This window comes from Medicago sativa, chromosome 7 (genome assembly GCF_051527215.1).
Source record: "Medicago sativa cultivar Bolivia chromosome 7, Bolivia_mono, whole genome shotgun sequence".
NCBI classification, from domain to species: Eukaryota; Viridiplantae; Streptophyta; class Magnoliopsida; order Fabales; family Fabaceae; genus Medicago; species Medicago sativa.
Genome location: NC_140755.1, coordinates 19,996,848 through 20,024,289, shown reverse-complemented (window position 1 = coordinate 20,024,289; position 27,442 = coordinate 19,996,848). Strand labels below are relative to the sequence as shown.

The following is a 27,442-nucleotide window of genomic DNA, read 5'->3' as shown; positions in this document are numbered from 1 at the left end:
AATAAATGGTAGTGTGCAATCTTTAAATTTTGTGTAGCTCAATGAACGGTAGGCGTGCAATCTTTAAATTTTGTGTAGCTCAATGAACGCACATAAATTACACGCCTGATTTTGAAGAGAATGAATTTGTTGTTCTGAGTCCAAAATTAAACTTTGGTTGATTAGGATTCAATCATTAGATTATTCAAACATCCAAGACTAAAAAAACCTACTCACACATGATCATAGTAGACAAGGGATTAAAATAAAAAGACATGAAAGTAAAAAAAAACATAAAAGATAAATAACTGGAATGTAAAGAACGAGGATTTAAAGAAAAATAAAGAGCAAAGAACGTAGAACAATGTAAAATTATGCTTTGCACTTTAGAGTAAGTTTACAAGTGTCCAAGCTCTCTTATTCCTCAGAAGTGAGGCCTATTTATAGCCTAGAACCTCAAACAATACATTAAAAACGAATTACAAGTCATAAACCAAATAATTCTAAGAGTGTGTAACACCTATCTTTCTCTGCACAGAGCACGCAGTCGTACTTGCCTTGCTGACTTTTGATATTCTACTGCCTCCGGAGGAGCGCATGGTCGTGCTTGTCTTCACGATACCGGAGCGCACGATTGTGCTTCTGAGGAGCACGACCATGCTTCTGCTTCACGGATTTCTTATTGATTTTTCTTCACTTTCTCGGCTCTTTATTATTGCTCTTGATCCAGGTATACATTGTTCTTCATAATTTTGATTACGAAAACAAAAACTAATGCTTTGTCGTAAAATAAATCTAAAATAAAATTAAAACAATGTTGATAATTCTATAAAAAAACATGAATTTTGAGTTGTTTCCTTTTGTCTATAAATTAAAATCAAACATGAATTTTTGCTCTATTCTATTCTTCTTCTTGCTAATTAACAAACCCTACATATATCGAAGGCAAGTTACTTTACTCCCTTGGAGTGTGCTCCTCAAGTTTTGAGGTTTGATTCTCCCGCTGCCAATTTGGGTGAGCTAGTTTAGCTTCTTAAAAAAAAAGTTACATGATCTTGCTTTCATCTATCAAACCCTAGAGGAGATTTTCAGGTATCCAATCTTTGCACTCTGAATAAAGTGAGATTAGACAATGGACAAATTTGTTGATCCTGAAAAACGCTTGATGATTGATGATGAAATCTGGAATCTTCAAAGCCCCAAAGTAAGTTTCTGTCTGACATTATTGTGCTACTTATAACAATAGTATTATTATCTTTATGATAGTTTCATCTTGGAATATATTCAACTGAAAGTGCTCCGCATATTTTAAAATTCTCTCTTAAAAGGATTAGAAGAGGTTTGATTTATGTTGATTTTGATCAGCTGAAAGTCTTGCTCTGCATGCAGTTTTAAGTTAATAGTGTCTTGTTAATATTCATTTTGCTTGTTTAGGTCACACTCTAGATATCCAGCCTTGGGTTGGAAGGGGGCGTTAAGAATCTCACATTCGATGAAATATAACTTTAAAATGAGTTAATAAAGAGTCACATTACTAACCTTGCAAGCTGGTTTTGTAGGATCAATTGGTCAAACCCAAATTTTAAGATAAATTATGAAATTTCTTAATTGAAATAGAATAACTTTCTTTTAGCCCATAGTATAAAAAACTCATTGTTCTTTATTTACTGCACTCCTATTATTGAATTAGTATTGTTGTGTTTCATTCACCTTTTTTCTTTGTTTGGAAAATAGAGGAAACAAATTTATCCGACTCGGATGTTCTTAACAACATGATCACACGAAGTGCATGGAGGCCGAGGCAGCTGCTATGACTAATTTCAGTCATGTTTCTCCATATTTTGGTAAGACTATCTAATTTTTTTCTTCAGAATTTGGTGCATTTAATGAAGTATATGCTATGCTGCATTCTTCAAAAGTTTAGTTACTGCTGCCCTTTTACTTTGACATCAACTGAATCAATCTCTTACCTGTTAGCTTCAAAATTACAGGTGAAACTTGGTCTTGAATATTGTGATGTGATTGCGTATAAATATAGTCATTGTCATGCAAGTACACCCCTTAAGGAAAGTAAATCATTTCTAGCATTCTTGTTTTGGCATAGGGCATGGAAGTTTGCATTACAAATTGTTGACAAAAGATCTTTTTAAAATATTCTTGTGAAATGAGTTGAAAGATATCTAAGTAGGAAATTGCATTTAGTTGTCGCTGTTTTCCCACTTCGCTTCTATTTTATTTTGATATTGTTCTAGCGTTCAACACATACTCAAATAAACACTCACAACGCGTGGTGGGTGGAGGGAGTGTAGTTCACTGGGATTCCACATAAAATATTCTCATTTTTTCCTTCTTAATATTACCATATGTTGATAAATCTCCTCATCACATTTTGTGTGCAGATGATGATGACGACATACCCGAAACAGATCGCTACACATTCCCAGAACCAACTTACACATTCGAAGAGCTATGCAAAAAACCGCAGAAGTTGAGATCCCTCTTTCTCCATCACGTGATTGTTCATTGTCACGCGTTGATGCTTGGTCATTGTGACCCATTCATTTTTACCCTTTAAGGTCTTGTTTGATCAATACTGTGAAATACAGAAGAAGAAGATTAAAAAGAAAAAGAAGAAGAATCTTAAGAAGAGGAAGAATAAGAAGAGATTGATGCGAAAGAATTGATGCCCAATAAGTGGAATGTACCTTTCTTTTGAATTAATTGTTTCTTTCTTCTTCCACTGCATGAGCCATTTATGTGAAGGAGTTTCAAGCTATTTTAATATTTGTAGCATACTATCTTATCCTGTTTTGATTAGTTTTTCTTGACTATGCTATCATAGATGGTTCAATCTTGTCGCCACAAAGCTAAGTGTATTTTCACTTATTACAAAGCTAAATAGCAATCAAATTTGTTTTCCAATTTTTTGCGATGATAAATCAATTTAGTCTAACTAGTATTTTATAGTTTTTTATGTTTATTTGAGTTTAGGAACCTTTCATGCTTTCTAGCGTTGGTTTGAATGACAGATCGTGGTAAGATGTTCAAAGACATAGCACTAGGAAACATGCTAATGATGTAAGAAGTTGTAGCCAACATCTTCTAATCAACCCTAGCCACCAACTTAGAGATTCAAATCATTTTTCTTCATCTCATACATTCATCCATTTCATCTTGAAAACATATAGTAGTTAGGATCTTAGAGTTGTAGAATCATTAGAGTAAATTGTTGAGTGAGGCTACAAAGAGTCACCTTCATCCTCAAAGGATTGTAATTTATCTTTTGTAACCCTAATCTTATTGATAGACGTTTGGCAAGTGCACCAAATACTATCGAAGTAGTAAAAATATCGATCCCACGAGGACTGTTTTTAACTTCAATAATTCAATTGCGTTATATAATTAGGATGTATAAAGTTTATTTTTAGTTTGCCACTAGGCGGAAGATTTGGTTTGATTTTATGAAATCAAATAAAAGCAATTAGATTCGATTAAGAAAATATGAGAGAAAGATGAGATCAGATCCGTCGAATCCTCTAAGTTCCCCTAATTGATCTACTGCACCTATTTGTTATGAATCCTCTTCTAATTTACGATGATTAACAAAATAGCCCTAATCAATCCCTTGAGTTAGGACCCTCTTCTTAAACTACAGCCCCTAATTCCTTAGGTGGTCTAATAATTCTTGAAGGTTTTACCGAACGTTGACCTATTATCACTAACAAATGATTATCTATTCCTAGACCAACCCTGTTTATTAGAACAATTCAATTAGGTCTAAGTCGAAAGCCATGGTCAGTGGTCATTCGTTCTCACAAAATCAAGTTATATGTGATCAAGATATAAAAAGCATTAAGAACAATTGAATTGAATAAACTAGAATTGAATTCATAAACAAAATAGAGTTTCACAGCAACATGTGTCAATTAGGGTTACAAAGATTCATCTCGGATCTAATCTCTAAGAGATTTAGCTACTCATAATCGAGTTTACAAATAGCATAATCAATGAAATAATTAAAACATACATGAATTGGTAAAAGGTTGAAGAAATCGCCCTTCTAGCCGTCTCCGATGTCTCAAAATCGCACTTTGCTCTCCAAAATCGTAACCCCTGTTCTTCAGATTGAGTGCAGTATTTATAGAAGTCATGGGCCTGACCCGTCAAAATCGCGCCGCGCCATGTATATAGGCGTGCCGCGATTTCCCTCAAACAGGGAGGATGTAATTTTGCTTCAAAAATCGCAGCACGGCTTGAAATTGGCGTGGCGCGATTTCCTTCGAACAGACTTCAATATTTAAGCTTTTTGCACTCCAGAACAGTATAAATTGCATGAGAACTCTATCAAAATGTCACAATAAGTCCTAAAAATTACGTAATGACAGCATGTCATCGCAACCCCAAACTTAAACCATTCCTTGTCCTCAAGGAATTTGCTTGCAACAGTGACAAATGACAGTAAAATAACAGTTACCTGACAAAACGATAGTACCCAAAAGTTCTTTCTCCTTCTAGCTAAAGATGAGCTAGTTTGACTTGTTCGCATCCACCAATTCACAACTCCTCGCATCAAATTGAAATAGGGTTCTACCAGTCGACATGCAGGTCTACATATTACCATACGCTTGAAAAGTTTCTAAACATCAATCAAAGTCAATATCATTACACACTTTTGAGGTCTTTAGGGTTATAACGGGGCTTAGGTGAAAGGTGGGATATATTTGGATAAGTAGGCTACACAAAATTTGAGTTAGGCATTCCTACGGAAGTTAAAGCACAAAATTCAATCCTCTAATCATTCACCTTGTGGAAATACAATCAATGCAAAGGTACTAGAGAACATTTTTAACATTTAGGGACAATCGAGTTTGAAGTTACTCGGATTTTAAATGTTTTGTCCCTTTTTCATCATTCAATTTTTTTTTTGATACACCATTTTTGTGTGTATTTTGCATGTCAATTTCATATTTCTTTCATTTTTGTTCTCTTATTCTCTAGTACCCCCACCCCAAACTTAGTTGGTTGCAAATTTCAATAGCAACCCCAAACTTAATCTTTAGCAACATTCTACAATGCCTTAACTCAGAAAATACATTAAGGGACAAGTCCTAAAAGTCTCTAGGCTTGTAATGTAGTTTGTCACCGAACAAAAAGTTCTAATCCTACCGGCTCACAATTGATTAAGAAAGGATAAATTCAACAAATTAAAACAGGGTAGGCTTCAAAAAGGCTCACAGGACCAAGCACTTTTGCCTCAGTGTGTAATCGACAAAGACCAATCAATAATAGAGAAACAATGCAAGTTCTAGAAATGTAGTTGCATGGAAAACTAATCTAAATATAAGTAAATTGAAAAACAAAATTTGGCAATGAACCTTATGGCTGAGATTTCTGGGAGTATGTGACTACCTAGCAACGCCGTACACTTCGCCTATGAATCAAGTCACCCCTTCTTTAGAACTTTTGGAATACCGTTTCATCAAACAATTGTTACTAAACTGGAATAGGTCACATGAGACAAAACAAATTCGTCAATAATAAACAAGTGCAAATTTATCACAAAAGGGGAAATAAGTTGTTTACGGATTTTTGACATTACAAGAATATAAAAACAGTACTAAACAGAAACAAAGTACTAAAAAGAAAAGTACAACGAAAACAATAAAACAAGCAAAGTTGAACCCTCAGTGGTCCAGTCCAGTCCCATATCCACATCCTCATCACCACCAGTCTCAGGTAACCCATCAAAGAAGGCTGACGGGATTTGTCAAATCTCTCGAAAGAGCCAGTGATCGGCCTCTTATGCATCGTGCATCTGCAGAAAACTCAGTGGAAAACCTTCTCCTCTCTCCATTTGAGGTGGCTGCTGTTGTGGGGGTTGTAACACCCATACCAGACGTATCTAGAAAGTCTGGCACGTGCGTTAATATTAGTACTGGATTCATTAAAATATACAACATAAAATTTCAACAAATGAATAATATTTACATCAAGTCACGTTCGTACAAATCATAATACAATACAACTCATCCATACATAAACATACATCCTTGATGTCCATAATGTCCTGCAGCTTTACGAACGAACTCTTGAAGTAATATTCATCCGGCTCCGAACATGCATAAACATCCTGCTTATCTGAAACAAATAAGGATTGGGATGAGACATAATGTCTCAGTGAGTTCCCCTAATTCCTAGGCTATAGGCAACCTCAAGGGAAACCTACGGTCACCACGTGTCTACATTACAACCTGACGGTTGATTATACGTGTGTGGGGACTTGCATACTTAGACGGTCGTGCATACTAGAGCCGTCATAATCATATCTCACTTGTTATAGGCTTCTCATCCTATACGTGTCATGGCGGTCGAAAGGGGACCTAGAACCGCATTGCCAAGAATACGATCTACGTATCAAGGCCCAAACTTATCATAATCATGGCACGATTCTAAACCGGACGATTAGGGGAAACCTAAGATCGTCATCGGTGTCATGTTCTTTACTTGTTCTATACATAACTTAATCATACGTGCTTTCATTCGTGAACATAATCATAAATCATAAACGTATCTAAGTTCATTCAATTATGTTAGCGTCGAACAAACAATTATAATCTGGATTCATTTTACGGATAGTCCCGGGTGGAGTAACCCCGAGATCAATCCCATACATGACCGATGTACGTACATCGGACTCCCTCGGTGTCGTGCGGGTCCCTTGCGGCTTAAACCGTTCCCCTTAGGTCGAGAACCTCCCGTATCCCCCTAGCGTGGATAACAAGAGACACGAGCACCTACGTCTTGCTTATTTCAGTGACATGCGGGTCCCTTACGGCTTGAATCGTTCCCCTTAGATCGAGAACCTCTTGTATCCCCCTGATGTGGATAGCAAGAGACATGCCACCTACTTATATTAGTCATAGTCTTGTCGTTCATATAAGTTAAACCTAATCATGCTTACTTGTTACCTCGGAACCTTGATCGAACCGATTAGCGGTAAACTCATACTTGTTCATGCTTGTAAATTCTTAATCATGGTGGAGTGATTAACTAATCAAACCACGACTTACATACTTGCTAAGTCATTCTAGCTCATGTGCGAAGAGATTATCCTTCGCATCTTACTTACATATGTATTCACATTCCTATACTTGACATACTTAGGGATTCATGCTATCTTGTTAGTTCTCAACAACTATGTCGAGGCTCTACATCCATGCCCTTTCTTAATTCATCACTACCCGGACATATTGCATAACATATCACTCTTGCGTATCATTTATCATCAATCATTGTTAACAATTGCCATGCCTTTCCCTTGTTTAAAACCTTGTTTGAAAATGTACTTTAGGCACTTGGAATTGAGGGGTTCATAGTTTAAAAAGATACTGCAAGATCGAGCCTCGGATAGCCCTTGCTGGCCACAAAACGAATTGATAACACATGCTGTGCAGTCAATTTCGCCATGGCCAAATTCTCTCCGCCATGGAGAAATTTTTCGCCGTGGCGAGCTCAATGGCGAGCTACTCCAGAGAGCCCTGATCCCCAGCTCGCCATGGCGAGCTAAATTCCGCCTGGCGAACTGTAGCAGTCCAGAATTCTGCAGAAAACGTGATTTTGCATAAAAACCTCAATTCAAGTGTTGTAATTCATTCTAATCATCCAAAACATCATAAAAACAGCTTATATCATGTGCATGGCATCAATTAACAATATTTGATCATAAATGGTACAAAAGGGGTACTAAACATAATACTTGGAACCTAGAATTTTCATGTTAATCTTTCATGACATAAACATAATCCCAAGGGTAGGATATCTATCTATGGAACTCACCTTAACATAATCTTGCCAACTCTTCAAGCTCTAAGCTCAACAAGCCAAACCCTAGCTTTGGTCAACTTGTTTCCTTTGAACACACCATCTCATTCTTGTTGTTTTCTTGCAATTTAAGACATCATGATCCTTGCTTGATCATCTTAGTGCCATCCCAAAGCTTTTCCAACAAAACCCTAATCTCTCTATTCTTCCTTTGAGGTGATAAAGTTAGAAAACCAACTCATTAAAAGCTTCCACTTGTTCACATACCTTGGTAGGACTATAACATAAACTTAATCATGGAGAGAAAGGAGTTTTGGAAGGTTGATGATGAGGAGGAGAAGAAGGTTTGCGATGGAGAAGAGAAGAAGGAAGGAGAAAGATATTTCACCCACTCAAGAGAGAGAAAGAATAAGGAAAACAAGATATTTTAGGGACCAAACCAATTAAATACTCCCTTCGTGTGCTATTACCAAATTACCCTTGGTCTAAAGCGTATTAAATACGACTCTAATACTTTTCCCGTATAAAGCTGACATCTCATAAAATATTCTCCATCACACTTATCTTCCGTTAATTTATTCCTCTGACATGATTAACGGGTAATATACCGATACTAACAGGCGGGATATTACATTCTACCCCCTTAAAGAAATTTCGTCCTCGAAATTTAGAAATCGACTACTAATCATCATGACAAAAACTTACCATCCTTGGTCTAAGCCATACATATTCTAATCATACATTCTCAAGAAGTTCTTCATATAATTTTCCCTTTAAAACATACATTTCATCTTGGTTCTTAACCCATAAGTAACTTAACATAGCCTTCTTGATCTTAATATCACTCAACTTAGAGTTATCTTAGCACATCACAACTTAGAACTTACCTTGCTATACATAAACTTATTATCTCGGTCTCATATCTTGCCCGTTTAATACAAACCATTCATAAAAGGTATCTTATCATAAACATGAACACTCAGGATTTGCCTTTTAACTGGGATCCTACGGAAACCAGGTTTGCCCTGCAGTGCTTACTTGTAACTCTGAATCATCTTTCCACAAATCACGTATACCTTTTCGAGTCTTAAGAATACTCCAACTTCATGTAATTTATTTGCACCTGAAGCGAAGGGTATTACATAGCTTGACATGAGAATGTGAAATCCACTGGCCACTTCATCTGACAATCTAATAACCAATGTTGTGGTTAACATGTTCTTGAAACTTTCTAGCAATTCTACTTACACATACATCATACATTCTTAACACATTTCCATGTATCCCGTAGGATATTGGCTTCATACGAACATTGTCATTTCCGTAACATGTGCATACTTTCAAGTGCCGCCTCTTGTTGAATGATAACGATACGTGTTCTAAAATCTTTCTTGAAGAAATTTTTTCTTAAACTTTGGTATTCGGGTTCTTGGAACGAATAGATACATGACTAAAAATATTATCATTTTCAAAACTGAATTTGTAATAGCACCACAGAACTACCGGACGAGTTTCTATATTTTGAAAAAGATTTAACAACTCGCCCCAACTTGTTCATAACAAGTTGGTCCTGTAGTTTGTACGTCTTAAGTGAGTTTACTTACGACGTATCTTATCAGTTTCAAAAATGTGTAATTCCATGAGTTTAAAAAAAAATAAGCATCGTTCCCAAGTTCCATAATACCAATCTTAGTTTTAAAAGTTATAAATCTTGCTTTAACATATCTTAACAAATATCGTTTTCGCTCAACAAGTAATGCATACAAGGGTATGAAGCTCGTTGCATAATACTCAAGAGTTGCATCTCCTTTCGTGATAACATGCTTACTTCGCAAGTGGATTCTTCCTTTCTTATCTGATATACTTATTTGTATTACCACTTATCATAACCATAGAAAGTCCTTGAACCTTTTGACATTAACTTGTTCCTCTTCTTCGGAACACTAATCTTGAATCTTCAAATAATCTTTTCAAGTATTACTTGAACATTAATACCTTCTCCGAATACCGGTCATCATTCTTGATGCTTTGATTCTTTACCTTAGTCACGAAAGGTAACCTTCTGAACCTTACATGTTTTCTATTATCATCATTCATGCATCCTGACCAATTCATATATAGCAATTCTTGTCCTTTTTATCTTACTTAGGTGACAACACTTACTTAAAACTTTTACCTTAGCCAACACCGACTAAATATGCATCCCTCCTTACTTATCGCATCGAGAACTCCTCGCTTGCCTTATGGTGCTTCCTTATTAAACTTGTGTTACCAACCGAATATTCTTCACAAAGATTCTTTCATACTATAATTCCATGTTTCGTGTTTAACAATTTGCTTTCATGGCGCTACTCTGATTCCTACCGGTTGGGTTAAACCATTACTCTAATCCGTTAGAGCAATTGAGACTTCAATTCACGCTTATCACTTGAATCCTTACTTCTTGAGATCTTCCGTGTTGCAACCGACATCACAACCTTACACTTGTCTTGTAAATTCGAAACTCATGATAACTTATCTTATACTCATAATGCTTGACTTGGGGGTAAAACTTACATCTTTGCTGGTTGGATTTACCTGCTGTGGTACACATAACATACATTAAACTTGATTTCCGAGTAACTCAAATTCTCATGCCAATCTCATCCATCAATTGAACACACCTTTCTTAAACTTCTAACCTTGTACCTTCGCATTCTCTCATACTACCTTTTGCTTAATAATACCATTGCTTGCTCGTTGATTTTTCATTTAAAGAAAACTTCGTAAACTAGCGCACGGGTCATTGACGTTGATAATTTTCTACTTTATACATAAATATCGAGTTTAGGCCCCGGTTGTTACTCTAAAATCATAGAACGAGTTGATAACACATACGCGTCATCAAATCTAGATTTTGAATGAGTCTAGCTCGCTCTAAGAGTTTCGTAGCAAACCGGTTCCTAGAAAATCTCATGAATTTTCAAAATGTCAACTTCCATCACCCATACGCGTAAATCTTTCTAAAATTTATTTAAACTTTATGATTCGACATTATATCGAGCCTTAGCAAGTCTATTAAGCAAAACATAGATTCGAAAAATACGTCACAATTCCTCAAAATCCGAGAACCTTATGATTTCTCATAACTTTGCACTGCTTTAACTTCTTACTTCATACCTCATGCATATACATTGGTGACTTTCCTTCTAAATGCCGGAACATCTATACTCTTGGTCTTGGCTTGTTCTTGACTCTTGACACATTAACCTCCAAAGCTACCTTAAACCGTATCGATTTCGTTGATGGTTGCCCATGTCTTTTCCTTGAAAAACTTAGGATATGATATGCATTCGTTACTTGATGTCATAAATTATTTTCGTCATATAAAAATTTTTGTGAAGACATCTCCCCAATAATCATTGCAAACCATTGGAACGTATTGATAGAAAACAGAAAATTTCGTCCCAGGCTTGCTATTGGTGAGCTTCTCCAACTCTATTTTTCAGAAAACATTCTTTAAATGAAATTCTTTTTCTCAAGCATACAATGCACATCATTCATTCCTATCACCGTGAAATATTCTATGACACTTGCATGGAAACATCAACATTTTTCTGATACAATTCATGGCACGTCGGAAATCAATGTCTTACTTCTAACAACATAAATCTTTCTCCACTACGAATAGCTTACCTCATTGCGCTGCCACTTACGCAACTTTCCAAACGTACATGTCCTTAACTTCATCCATATAATACCCTTCCTGAGAGCCTGATAACTCCGTCAACATACGTCGACTTCCAACTATCTTGTAACCTTATACTGACATTCCAAAATATCATAAACCCGTTCCAACAACCACTCTTACCGAAATCTTCGGTCATGCTTAGATATATATCCAACTTCTTCACTTATGGGTACACGAAGTATCAATAACATCTTACCCAATATTGTTGGAACGTTCCTTCTTAACATGTCTTACATTCCCGGAGGATTCACACTTCTACTTGATTAGTTCACCGGCCACCTTTTGGCTCGATCAAACTACTTCATCACATACTTCGTTCCTTCTGGGTCCTATTCAGCTCTCAGGCATCCATCCTAATCGTCGAATGTTTAATTGAGTTGATCAGGCTCAACTAACAACAACAACTAGAACATTTACCTGGAACCCAATGGTCCCACTTCCTTAGTTGTAATTTAATGACCCAAGGCACGGTCTGAATCGACCTGCTCTGATACCAATTGTAACACCCATACCACACGTATCTAAAAAGTCTGGCACGTGCGTTAATATTAGTACTGGATTCATTAAAATATACAACATAAAATTTCAACAAATGAATAATATTTACATCAAGTCACGTTCGTACAAATCATAATACAATACAACTCATCCATACATAAACATACATCCTTGATGTCCATAACGTCCTGCAGCTTTACGAACGAACTCTTGAAGTAATATTCATCCGGCTTCGAACATGCATAAACATCCTGCTTATCTGAAACAAATAAGGATTGGGATGAGACATAATGTCTCAGTGAGTTCCCCTAATTCCTAGGCTATAGGCAACCTCAAGGGAAACCTATGGTCACCACGTGTCTACATTACAACCTGACGGTTGATTATACGTGTGTGGGGACTTGCATACTTAGACGGTCGTGCATACTAGAGCCGTCATAATCATATCTCACTTGTTATAGGCTTCTCATCCTATACGTGTCATGGCGGTCGAAAGGGGACCTAGAACCGCATTGCCAAGAATACGATCTACGTATCAAGGCCCAAACTTATCATAATCATGGCACGATTCTAAACCGGACGATTAGGGGAATCCTAAGATCGTCATCGGTGTCATGTTCTTTACTTGTTCTATACATAACTTAATCATACATGCTTTCATTCGTGAACATAATCATAAATCATAAACGTATCTAAGTTCATTCAATTATGTTAGCGTCGAACAAACAATTATAATCTGGATTCATTTTACGGATAGTCCCGGGTGGAGTAACCCCGAGATCAATCCCATACATGACCGATGTACGTACATCGGACTCCCTCGGTGTCGTGCGGGTCCCTTGCGGCTTAAACCGTTCCCCTTAGGTCGAGAACCTCCCGTATCCCCCTAGCGTGGATAACAAGAGACACGAGCACCTACGTCTTGCTTATTTCAGTGACATGCGGGTCCCTTACGGCTTGAATCGTTCCCCTTAGATCGAGAACCTCTTGTATCCCCCTGATGTGGATAGCAAGAGACATGCCACCTACTTATATTAGTCATAGTCTTGTCGTTCATATAGGTTAAACCTAATCATGCTTACTTGTTACCTCGGAACCTTGATCGAACCGATTAGCGGTAAACTCATACTTGTTCATGCTTGTAAATTCTTAATCATGGTGGAGTGATTAACTAATCAAACCACGACTTACATACTTGCTAAGTCATTCTAGCTCATGTGCGAAGAGATTATCCTTCGCATCTTACTTACATATGTATTCACATTCCTATACTTGACATACTTAGGGATTCATGCTATCTTGTTAGTTCTCAACAACTATGTCGAGGCTCTACATCCATGCCCTTTCTTAATTCATCACTACCCGGACATATTGCATAACATATCACTCTTGCGTATCATTTATCATCAATCATTGTTAACAATTGCCATGCCTTTCCCTTGTTTAAAACCTTGTTTGAAAATGTACTTTAGGCACTTGGAATTGAGGGGTTCATAGTTTAAAAAGATACTGCAAGATCGAGCCTCGGATAGCCCTTGCTGGCCACAAAACGAATTGATAACACATGCTGTGCAGTCAATTTCGCCATGGCCAAATTCTCTCCGCCATGGCGAAATTTTTCGCCGTGGCGAGCTCAATGGCGAGCTACTCCAGAGAGCCCTGATCCTCAGCTCGCCATGGCGAGCTAAATTCCGCCTGGCGAACTGTAGCAGTCCAGAATTCTGCAGAAAACGTGATTTTGCATAAAAACCTCAATTCAAGTGTTGTAATTCATTCTAATCATCCAAAACATCATAAAAACAGCTTATATCATGTGCATGGCATCAATTAACAATATTTGATCATAAATGGTACAAAAGGGGTACTAAACATAATACTTGGAACCTAGAATTTTCATGTTAATCTTTCATGACATAAACATAATCCCAAGGGTAGGATATCTATCTATGGAACTCACCTTAACATAATCTTGCCAACTCTTCAAGCTCTAAGCTCAACAAGCCAAACCCTAGCTTTGGTCAACTTGTTTCCTTTGAACACACCATCTCATTCTTGTTGTTTTCTTGCAATTTAAGACATCATGATCCTTGCTTGATCATCTTTGTGCCATCCCAAAGCTTTTCCAACAAAACCCTAATCTCTCTATTCTTCCTTTGAGGTGATAAAGTTAGAAAACCAACTCATTAAAAGCTTCCACTTGTTCACATACCTTGGTAGGACTATAACATAAACTTAATCATGGAGAGAAAGGAGTTTTGGAAGGTTGATGATGAGGAGGAGAAGAAGGTTTGCGATGGAGAAGAGAAGGAGGAAGGAGAAAGATATTTCACCCACTCAAGAGAGAGAAAGAATAAGAAAAACAAGATATTTTAGGGACCAAACCAATTAAATACTCCCTTCGTGTGCTATTACCAAATTACCCTTGGTCTAAAGCGTATTAAATACGACTCTAATACTTTTCCCGTATAAAGCTGACATCTCATAAAATATTCTCCATCACACTTATCTTCCGTTAATTTATTCCTCTGACACGATCAACGGGTAATATACCGATACTAACAGGCGGGATATTACAGAGGTGCTTCAGGTGCACCACCTTTCTTCCTCATAAACTCCTCATATTTCTTCATAAAGACATCCATGGTCTTGTCGGTGATAGGCTGAACAGTAGGAGTATGCAAATCACCCTCAAACTCTTGCGATAATCGAACCATTCTCTTGCGTTATCAGAAATAAACCGGTTAACATTTGATGGTGGGACAGCGTTTCTTTTGCGTTTGTTTTGGCTAGATGAAGGTTGGGTGGTAGTTGTCTTAGGCTTGGTTTGTTGTCTAGTTTGTGGTTTTGAAACATTTTGTGGTTTGGGTGCCATTTGTGTGAAAGTTTGAGAGTGTGTGAAAAAGGGTAGGTTGTTTTGGTTAATTGAAATGGATGAAGATGAAGAATGTTGGATGAATTGGTGTTGGGATATGCTAAGGAGATGAAAAATTAATGAAAAAGGATTGATTTTCGTGGGTTAGGGTTCCTGGAGAAAATTGGGCAGAGTAACTAGGAAAATGGAAAGAGGTTTATGCTGAAACTGCTGGTTCTTTAATAGGCTCTGGCAAAATCGCGTTACGATTGGGAAATCGTGGTGCGATGGCAGTTTGTAACGGTTACCTTTTTCAAATTATCACAAGGATCGTATCACGATTGTCACCACCGTGACGCAATTTGGCTGAGGCAGAAAGGGGTGCAAAATTTTTCTGAAATCGTACCACGATCCCCCAATTGTAATACGATTTAAGCGGTCAAGTCCAGGCAGTTTTACTTCAAAATCGTATTACGATTTGACAATCGTAACGCGACTTTGAAGACATAATAAATTTTTTTAAAGTTTGCAATTTTTTCCTGGACTTCCACTTTTAAGAAACAAGAGTTTTTGAAGAGGAGATTGTGACACAACATTAGTATTGTATCACAATCTTCTTGGCAGGGCTTGCACACTAAAACTTTGAAAGAAAAATTCCTGCTTGTTTTGTGTTTCGTTGTTGAAAATATTTTTTATTTTTTTTTATATTGAAAACAATAAAAATAAATACTACCTGAAATTAAATCTAGTGGGTTGCCTCCCACCAAGCGCTTTCTTTTACGTCATTGAGCTTGACGCTTCAACCACTGTTAGGGTGGTAAATATGTCAGAAAGAACACATCACCCTTCTTCTTCCTCTTGTTAGGCAGGAAGTCCATGAACTTGGCATAAAGAAGTAGGTGCTCCCACGTGCTCACAGTTAAACCTTTGGAATTTAAGCTCTCACACCTTAGAGAAGGACATGCATCCATTTGCACACGAGTGATTTCCTTAACCCCTGTTTGTTCAGACTTCGGGAAAATGTCAGCACTCCTCACTTTTGGATTTTCTTCCACCACAACTTTGTGACACTCAATCTCCATCTGAACCAGCTTCCTCTGAGACTCATGTGCTTTCTCAACAAGATCACCACACTGAACATCAAACTTTTCAAATAAAACTTGATTTGACACCAAGAAATCATCTAAAATATTCTGAAGTTGAGTATTGTAATCGATGTTGATCACCTCTTTCTTCCCTTCACCATCACTACCTGGTTGATTTGCCTCATGATGATCACAACTCGAGATTTTGTTGTCCAAAATTTTGATCTTAAAAGATAGCATATATTTTTCATACTGCAACTTAGCAATCTCTTCTGTGTCAAAGAGGAGTACCCTGTCTATCATAGCTGTAAAACTTGGATAAACTTTTCAGTAGCACAGTACAATGAGAAGAAAACAAAGAGCATAATATTTTTTTTAATATATATATACAAAAATATAAAAGACAGAAATCCTAAATAATAACGTAATTGCCAAATTGAAATGACTCAACAGTCCCCGGCAACGGCGCCAAAAACTTGATAGACGTTTGGCAAGTGCACCAAATACTATCGAAGTAGTAAAAATATCGATCCCACGAGGACTGTTTTTAACTTCAATAATTCAATTGCGTTATATAATTAGGATGTATAAAGTTTATTTTTAGTTTGCCACTAGGCGGAAGATTTGGTTTGATTTTATGAAATCAAATAAAAGCAATTAGATTTGATTAAGAAAATATGAGAGAAAGATGAGATCAGATCCGTCGAATCTTCAAAGTTCCCCTAATTGGTCTACTGCACCTATTTGTTATGAATCCTCTTCTAATTTACGATGATTAACAAAATAGCCCTAATCAATCCCTTGAGTTAGGACCCTCTTCTTAAACTACAGCCCCTAATTCCTTAGGTGGTCTAATAATTCTTGAAGGTTTTACCGAACGTTAACCTATTATCACTAACAAACGATTATCTATTCCTAGACCAACCCTGTTTATTAGAACAATTCAATTAGGTCTAAGTCGAAAGCCATGGTCAGTGGTCATTCGTTCTCACAAAATCAAGTTATATGTGATCAAGATATAAAAAGCATTAAGAACAATTGAATTGAATAAACTAGAATTGAATTCATAAACAAAATAGAGTTTCACAGCAACATGTGTCAATTAGGGTTACAAAGATTCATCTCGGATCTAATCTCTAAGAGATTTAGCTACTCATAATCGAGTTTACAAATAGCATAATCAATGAAATAATTAAAACATACATGAATTGGTAAAAGGTTGAAGAAATCGCCCTTCTAGCCGTCTCCGATGTCTCAAAATCGCACTTTGCTCTCCAAAATCGTAACCCCTGTTCTTCAGATTGAGTGCAGTATTTATAGAAGTCATGGGCCTGACCCGTCAAAATCGTGCCGCGCCATGTACATAGGCGTGCCGCGATTTCCCTCAAACAGGGAGGATGTAATTTTGCTTCAAAAATCGCAGCACGGCTTGAAATTGGCGTGGCGCGATTTCCTTCGAACAGACTTCAATATTTAAGCTTTTTGCACTCCAGAACAGTATAAATTGCATGAGAACTCTATCAAAATGTCACAATAAGTCCTAAAAATTACGTAATGACAGCATGTCATCACTTATCTATTGATTATGCAATTACGTTTTTATCTATTATCTTTTCCATTTCTATTTTTGTGTTTAAGTTCATTACGAACTAACCACTTTTGCGGTTAGGGAAGGATTAGGTAATAATTATGTTTGGAAGTTCAGTTTGTTACAACCTTTAAAACTTCTTTCAAACAAACTATTTTTATTCAAAATATTTGAAAGCAAAATTTTATCTCTTTTGTTTTCAATGCAATAGTTCCCTGAGACCAAAAGGGTATGAGAATGGAACATGTTTCTTTGATATGAATTTGTCCTTAAACATCGAAATGTGAAGGGATCAAGAGTGACTAATTTACACGAGTACTAGATCTTGGAGGAGGCTTCAAGTGCTAAGATCAAACTAGGACTCTTGTCATAGGCCAAAGGCTCAACATACTAACACTTAAGTGGGAAATGTTGAGATCCTAACCTAGCAACGTTGCGTATTTAGTTTTACATGATTGTACACTGTAAGGTATGTCTTCACGGGCTTAATACGAAGGCTGAGTGCACAACACTCCCAGCGGCCACCATGTTTTCAGGAAGCTATGCGAAGCTATACCTCTTTACATCTTTCCTCAGGAAATTGTATGAAGCTATAACTTCCATCTTAGAGTTATAACTTTCTAAATCTTGCAAACCTCTATCTTTACCTAGTTACTTCTTTAACCACACTCTTTTAACTTGATTCTCTAATTTCTTTTTACATACTTTATTTACTTCCGCATCGTACTATTTTAGTATCTTAAAACCTTCACAAAAAAATTGCCATCGATTAACATAAATTTATGGATAATAAAATAGTGTTTTTAGTTCTTCAGGAAGTAGTTACAATATTTTATTTTTGTGCAATCCTTCAGTATAAATTATTATTGAATTCTTCAAGAATTCATGGAGAATAAAAAATTGAGTTTTTATGTTCTTTATGAACTCTACTCAATTAAATCAATTCTTTGTGCAAATCATGCATCACTATTGAATTCTTCAGGAATTCATGGAAAACAAAAATTAATTTTAAGTTCTTCAAGAAGTATATAACAAATCTAATATGTTATTTGCATGACCATTCATGGATGTATCACTACTGAATTCTTCAGGAATTCATGGAGAATAAATTAAAACCGAATCGTTTAAGTCGTTGGGAACTATACAACAAATTTAAACAATAAGATTAATTCTTTAACCCATCCTTCAGGGATGCAAATCTTTTGATGAATTCTTCCAGAATTCATAGAAAAATATTGAGATCTTCAAGAACTACGCTTTTGAATTCTTCAGGAATTCAAAGAATAATATTGAGTTCTTTTGGAACTACATAATAGATCTCTTTAATTTTATAATACGAGATTGATCCTTATGCAATACTTCATGAATACATATGGAATAAATAAACACAATAATATAATACCATTCATATAATAATGATTTAATGTATCTATAAGGCACTTATTCCAATTGATGGAATTGTAACAATATAGCCTACTATAATCATCGATACAAAATTAAAACTTATTTACATAAAAAATAGATTAAGAAGAATTGTGTACCTCAGTTGGTAAGCTCGTGCTGATAACGTGTTATAAAACTAAGGAAATAAGAACAAGAATAGAGAGAGAAGGAGAGGAAGAAAGAGAAGAGAGAGAGAAGATTTTATTATTCTCTTGTTGTGTACAATTAGGTTACGAGTGAGCTCTATTTATAGAGAAATACAATGACTTGGAAAACAAGCACCAATGACTTGGGGAGCAAGCACCATATAGCCCAATAAGCTAATAATATGACCCAATAACCCAATTGTTATATGGACATCCACTTATAATATTCATAAGAGTCTTTGTTATTTATTTTTTGGATCTTAAATAATTAAACTTAGCATTTGGAAATAGTCAGAACTTATCCACAACAATCCTTCTGGGATTGATATTTTACTTACTCTTTATTACTTGTTGCGATAATGTATACTTGTACTGAGTATGCATGGGAAATATGCAACTATTTTCCTAGCATCAAAGTATGACTCTTGGAGTTTTTGTGACTTGTGAGCATTAATTGATAGTTCAAGTTGAGAATCAATTTTACAATAGATGTTCGTCTATAATTGTTAACAATGCATATGTGGTTGGTGGGTAGTTATATCAATCTTATTTTTGAAAATGTAAGCACTTAACTTAAATTTGTAGGTACTAAGATAAGATAACTGATGTTATCGAGTCAATGTTTGCGCAAGTTTTAACTAAACTAGTAAAAGTCTCGTGCTTTCACACGTGTCACATAACATTGTGGTAATTATATAAAAAATTATTATATTGTTAGTAATGTGAAATGTTTAAAGATATTAAATAAAATTATCAGTATTAATGTCATATTTCTATAAAATATTATGCTCGTATATACACAAAAATCTATTAAATAGTTGATTTGTGACAGTTGTGGATTTCATTTGTGTGTGTGTGTGTGTCTATATATATATATATATATATATATATATATATATATGCAAAAACAAATTTTTACGTACATATATGAGAAAGTTGATATGATAAAATTTTGAAAACGCATGTCATTACTATTTTCAAAATATCAAAATTAATGTAGTGTTTCTATTAAGAGCTTAATGGTGGTGGATCAACAGTCCAAATAATTTGGCACACACAACCAATCAAAACATTAAGAATTGCCACGTCATTAAATAACTTTTTATTATATATGCAAAACGTCGTTCAATGTTTGCACTGCTCCCATTGCAGATTTCATGTGCGTATATCTGCATAAACATATTTTATATACATGTTTTAACATAGAAAACTGAGATTAGTGGATATAGTGATACGCTAATATGTAATATTGCATACGATAATAGTATCTAATTACAATTTTGTAATGATGTTCTAGTTTTTCATTTCTTCTTAAAGAAAATGATGCTTATGAGATTGTTAAAGAATAAATAAAGCATAACAGAAACATAATTAATGAAGTGTAAAAAAAAAATGCAACAAAACAATGAGAAAAATTATAAGCTTCGAAGTAACATAAATAATATATTTCAACTTAATTATTACATATATTTGATATGTAGTGGGGTTGGAAAGAATACGAATTATACCTTAGTTCGAGGCCATGACAATGCCTTCAAATTAAGAGAGAAGAAGAAAATGTTAATAATATTATTTGCTGCCTTATTTTATTTCATTACCATCATCTTAGAGTGCAAAGTCATAACATAAAGGTCCGTGAAAGTTAAAAAACAAATTTATTGGGTATCAACACTAAAAAAAAAAAAAAAAGACAGCTCGTGAAATATTCTTACAAAAGGTATATTGTGTATATCTTTTGTTACAACTAATAATTTATAATATGAAACTTGTGTACTCCATTGGGTATGGTACTCATAGATTCAGCGAAACTTGTTGGCACACATTTGCATTGATTTTGAATGCACATTTTGATTATAGGAAACATGCATAGAATTGGTACACAATCAGCATCAGTTGAACATTCATCAGTATGTGCTGCAATTAAAAAGGGAATTGAAAAACATTTGTAAAATGGGATAAAATTTTATGTACAAGCTATTAAGTAATTACGAAAATTTTAAAAGGATGAAAAAATGGCTTACTATCAAGGTTCGATGTAACAAGAAATATGGAATGAAATACAATCATAACATAAAACAACATGAGAATTTTAGCCATATTTTATCCTCTTTGTAGGTAAAAGATATAATATGGTTAATAACTTTATTGTGCCTAAAGCTTGTTCCCTCCTAAAAAAAATTCTATAGAATTTATAGAGTTTAAAAAAGTAATTGCTTAAAATTAGATTTGCTATTAAATGTCTTTTGGGTGGATCAATTTGTTTTGTTCGAGCTTATTAAAAAATGTATTGTGTTTATCCTTTTAACTCAATTAAAAATGTATTGTGTTCATAAGAATTTATTATTTTTAAAGTAACTTTTTATTATCTTTTTAACCTTTCATGAAAGAAAGGGGGAAAATGTTTTTAAAAAATATTGTTGGGACATGGCGAAATTATATGTAGAAATAATGCACAATATATAATAAAATATTTATGTACAAGTTTAACTTAAAGGAAGATCGTTTATCATTTTTTTAATCAAGTATTTGGATCAATATAAATGCATATCAACTTTGTTAATTGTAAGATTTATTCTACATCCTCATTCATTAAAATTATTTTATTAATTATTAACTAAGATTGTTTTTACAAATGATTTATAAATACGATGGAACAAATTTTTAATTATATTTATTTTCAAGGGATTTTACAACCATAAAGTACACATTTTTATTTGATTAAACAAATCAAGTGTGAAATTTTACCACTTTTATTATTTGACAAATCAAAGTTTTAAAGACTGAAACTAAAAATAAATAATTGAAAAATATTTATTTATAAGCTTCCTTTGGAGTTACAAAAAAGACACAACATGTTGATGCGTGAGACACACATACATAAATTTACCATAGCTAAAATAAGTGGTCTACTAAATATCTAATTTCCCTTCCATATTCTCAATAACATCTTCCGATAATTATATCTTAAAATATTCCCACATAAATAATTATGTTGTTCCTAGCTATTCTATTTTTATTTGGTATTATTTATTTATAAGCTTCCTTTGGAGTTATAAAAAAGACACAACATGTCGACGCGTGAAACACACACACATAAATTTACCATAGCTAAAATAAGTGGTCTACTAAATATCTAATTTCCCTTCCACATCCTCAATAACATTCCGATAATTATATCTTAAAATATTCCCACATAAATAATTATGTTGTTCCTAGCTATTATATTTTTATTTGTTATTATAATCTTCGACTAGAATACTTAGCCACATAAGTACTAATGTTTTTCATAATTATTTCTTAAATATTTATTGATTATTCTGTAGGTTATTTGGTAAAGTGTAAGTTAACAATATGACGTGGTTCTTTAGTCGTTATCATTTGCATTAACTTCTTAAACTTTAGAGTAGACTATAACTATTGTATCTTTTGTTAGGTGTTTTGATGTCTCAGGTGTGAAGTTGCGCTTATGATAGGGTTGTTTTAATGATGTTTGACTAGATTAGGCACTAAGTATTTTGATGATATTTATCGTTCATTGTTTACATATTCAAATTAGTTAGCACATATGTTAAAACACCTAGCCATCCATGGTCTTAGCTTTCCTCAAAATGTCTTGTGTGTCAAGTTTTTTTTTTTCCGCAAAAATCTTTTTCAAAGTCTTTGAATCGAATCATGAATCGATTCATTGACATCCTCTGGTCTTGTTTCTTGCTATTCATGACAACGTGAATCGTTTGATGTACACTATGATTTGCATCATGTTGATTTGAATCAAAATATTTTGAAACCTGCTGAATCGATTCATTTGTGTTCTCTGGTCTAATGATTTGCCAGGATGAATCATATCACTATTCTTTGATTTGTAACAATCTTCATTTGGGCTTCACTGATTCGATTCATACCCTTGCTTGTGCTATCTTGAATCGTATCAATATTCGTCTGGAAAACCTTTGATTCAATTCACATGTTCTTTGAATTGTATCAATCTTCACAACTTCAATTTTTCCTATTTTCACGTGTCTGAATCAATTCATACTTAGTATGATTCGAATCATGTCATTATTCTTGCCACTAAAACTGCTCTTGTCACTTATGTCTATAAATAGCTAAAAACACATACCTTTTAACTCATTGAATCAATTTGCAAATATCACTCTAGAGACTCTAAACCTCTCTCTCTACTTGTTCTCGAGATTAAACACTTTTTCTAAGATATTTGTAGATTTTGAGTCATAGATTGCGAGCGTGTTATAGGAGTTGTACATTGGTTTCTTTCAAGGAACTTGATTGAGGATCAAAGGTCTAAAGGAAAAGAAGGATCTCTTTCCTCCTCCAAGAGAATTGTGGGGGATGTTTTTAACTTCTCAAAGGTTCAAGGGGATTCAAGCTTCCAACATAGCAAAGAAGAATTCAAGGTGAAGGATCATCCAGAGTTATGCTTCATGCAAAACATTTGCCTTATTATTTTTGGGCTGAAGCTATGAATACAGTCTGTCATGTTCACAACAGGGTTACTCTGAGGTCTGGCACTACAACTACCTTGTATGAGATATGGAAAGGAAGAAAACCTACTGTCAAATACTTTCATGTTTTTGGAAGCATGTGCTACATATTGGCAGATAGAGAACACAAAAGGAAAATGGATCCTAAGAGTGATGAAGGGATCTTTCTTGGATACTCTACAAACAGCAGGGCATACAGAGTATTCAATACCAGAAGCAAGTCTGTAATGGAGTCCATCAATGTGGTGATAGATGATGTTTCTATAGACAGAGTTCCTGATGTTGAACCGGATGTTGAGACATCTGTTCAGGAAACAAATGCACCTACACAGGTGAATGAACCTAAGACTGAGAAAGAAGAAACAGAGCAAGTTGAGCAGGATCAGATGTCAACAAGCAAAGGACCCTCTATCAGAGTTCAGAAGAACCATCCTCAAGACCTTATAATTGGAAGTCTTGATCAAGGAATCACCACCAAGAGATCCAATGAAGTGATTTCTAATTCATGTTTTGTGTCCAAAATTGAACCTAAAAATGTTATAGAAGCTCTCACTGATGAATTATGGATTGATGCAGTGCAAGAGGAATTGAATCAGTTCAAAAGAAATGAAGTGTGAGATTTGGTTCCAAGACCAGAGGGCATTAATGGCATTGGGACTAAATGGATTTACAAGAACAAATCTGATGAGAATGGAACTGTGACCAGAAACAAGGTAATATTTGTTGCTCAAGGCTATGCACAAGTAGAAGGGCTGGATTTTGATGAAACTTTTACTCCTGTTGCTAGATTGGAGTCCATAAGATTACTTCTGGGTGTGGCTTGTATTCTCAAATTTAAACTGTTCCAGATGGATGTGAAGAGTGCCTTTCTAAATGGCTACCTAAATGAAGAAGTCTATGTTGAGTAGCCAAAAGGATTTATTGATCTTAGCTTTCCTAATCATGTTTACAAATTAAATAAAGCTTTGTATGGCTTAAAGCAGGCATCTAGAGCTTGGTATGAGAGACTCACACAGTTTCTTGTAAACCAAGGCTACAGAAAAGGAGGAACAGACAAGACCTTGTTTGTGAAAGATGATGATGGAAGACTGATGATGGCACATATTTATGTTGATGACATTGTTTTTGGTGGGATGTCGAGCAAGATGGTCCAACATTTTGTCCAGCAGATGCAGTCAGAATTTGAAATGAGTCTTGTGGGTGAGCTGAATTACTTTCTTGGTCTTCAAGTCAAGCAAATGGAATACACCATATTTATTTCTTAGAGTAAGTATGCCAAGAATATAGTGAAGAAGTTTGGAATGGATAATGGTAGTCATAAAAGAACACCAACAGCTACTCATTTGAAGTTGACCAAAGATGAACATGGTGTTGTTGTTGATCAAAGCATGTATAGAAGCATGATTGGAAGGCTACTGTATCTTACTGCAAGCAGGCCTGATATAACTTTTGAATTAGGGTTTTGTGCTAGATACCAGGCTGAGCCTAAAATGAGCCATCTCACCCAGGTGAAAAGAATTCTGATGTATATCAATATCACCAGTGACTATGGCATTTTGTACTCTCATAGTACAGGTTCTAGGTTGATTGGTTATTGTGATGCTGATTGGGCAGGAAGTGCAGATGATAGGAATAGTACCCCTGGAGGATGTTTCTTTCTTGGAAACAACTTGATCTCTTGGTTTAGCAAGAAACAGAATAGTGTGTCTCTATCTACTGCTGAAGTTGAGTACATAGCAACTGGTAGCAGTTGTTCCCAACTGGTTTGGATGAAACAAATGTTGAAAGAATATAATGCTGAACAAGATATTATAACATTATACTGTGACAATTTGAGTATAATTAATATTTCCAAGAATCCTATTCAACATAGCAGGACTAAGCACATTGACATTCGTCATCACTTTATCAGGGATCTTGTTGAAGAGAAGGTTGTGACTCTTGAACATGTTGCTACACAGGAACAGCTGGCAGACATTTTCACCAAAGCTTTAGATGCCAAGCAGTTTGAGAAATTAAGGGGCAAGTTAGGAATTTGCCTACATGAGGATTTATAATGATCAGTTGTGTAAGACGTGCTTGTCTTCATCCTTTGTTGCACGTATTTGTTTCGTACATTTATTTTGACACATTTTATGGCTAAAAAGGGGGAGTAAGAGTATATATGCTATGTCAGTATTTATACCAGCCTGCCATTTTTTTCTGCTATTTTTTGCATTTATTTTGCATTGGTAATATGTATGCCTGATTTTTGCATTTATTTTGTAATATCTGGTTTGTGTATGTTCCCTGTGTAATGTCCTTGTTGATGTTGAAACATTTTTGTGACTTTGAAGTCTGTGTGTTGAATAATCCATGTTGATATTGGAACATTCTATTGTTTGATTCTGGGCTAATGTGCCTAATGATGTTGAAACATCTATCTGATGTTTTCTTGAAGTTTTCCTCATATGGTATGCTTTTAAAGTTCTTCTCTATTAGTATACATGCATAGGTTCAAGGGGAGTAATAGAATTTCCTTTTAGTATTTACTCATAGGTTGTTATTTTGAGGGGGGAGTGATACTATGATATGTGCTTCATAGTGATAGTGCTCAAGCTGGTAGGCAGAATGTGGTATAGGATGTTGAAACATCTAGATGATTGTTGCATGTATGTAGGGGAAATCTATTTTTTTCCCTTGCAGATGGAAATTTAGTTTTCCTTTTCTATTGTGTGGTAGGATGTGCCTTAGGATGCTGAAACATCTAGAGTGACTTCTGCCTATGTGTATGGGAAATTTATTTTTTTTCCTTGCTGATGGGAATTCGTTTTTATCTCTCCTTTTTTATGTGTGATTGGATGATGAAACATCCAAGTTTCTTCTGCATGTGTGTGAGGGAATTTATTTTTCCCTTTCTGTGTATTGTTTTCTGTGAGGCAAAATTCTTTGAAGAATCCGCTGTTGCATGTCTATGATATTTTTCTTTAGTGATACTTTGTTTTCTCCAGTCTACGTATTTCTATTTGACGAAATTGCATGAAAATATGGAAGTGGATGTTGGAGTTCTATAATACTTCTTTAGATCTGTTGACTATGATGTGACTGAAGATCTTTTACTAAGGTATTCCTTTAGAATTATTTGTATGTGTTTCCTTCTTCATAGTAGCTTACCTTTGATGATTGAAGAAATGGATGTGTGGTATCTCCCGCCTCTACTCAAAATTGGCCTCAGATTGTTTTAGCCAAAAATTTACCAAAGGAGGAGATTGTTGGGTATTTGGTGTGTTGGCTTCATTATTGCTAAAACAAATACTCTTGTTTGATGTTGGAAATGTTGTTCCAACATTCTGTCATCTTGTACGATGTTGGATATGATGTTCCAACATCCTGGCACGGTTCAGTGTGCCCTGGTTTTATGGCTTGGTTTTCACGCGCTTTATCTTTTTAAGGAAACCACGCCTTATCACTTGTTCACCAAGTAACATATTTTTGTCCAGAATATTCTGGGTGATTTGTTTCTAAAATATAGATTATATTTTAGGATTTCTTGGTGTTGTTTGTGGCGGTTCCTAAAGATGTTCCTACTTCTTAGGAATTGTTATATTTGTTATGTGGATCAGCTGAAGGATCTACAATTGTTCTGAAGCCAACCAAGCTTATCAAGCCCGTGCTACTTCAGTATATATACAAGACTAGAAGACTTAATTATTCATTCAAGCCGTCATTCTAATGAATAGAGTTTTTAGGGTTTTGAGTCTTTGTTATTTGTGAGCCTTTCTTGTATCACCTTGATGCAAGTATAGGACTGTTTATTGAG

The 27,442-nt window shown here is 35.1% G+C and overlaps 1 long non-coding RNA gene and 1 pseudogene across 1 annotated transcript; both read left to right on the top strand.

The window, feature by feature from the left end:
* The first annotated feature begins 60 nt into the window (after positions 1–60).
* On the top strand, positions 61–3,114 carry LOC146904896 (uncharacterized). Its single transcript, XR_015017552.1, has 3 exons — positions 61–1,183; positions 1,714–1,823; positions 2,379–3,114. It is a non-coding gene; the product is annotated as an uncharacterized LOC146904896 (long non-coding RNA).
* A 21,830-nt stretch (positions 3,115–24,944) lies between these two features.
* On the top strand, positions 24,945–25,700 carry LOC146904895 (secreted RxLR effector protein 161 pseudogene; annotated as a pseudogene).
* The last annotated feature ends 1,742 nt before the right edge of the window (positions 25,701–27,442 follow it).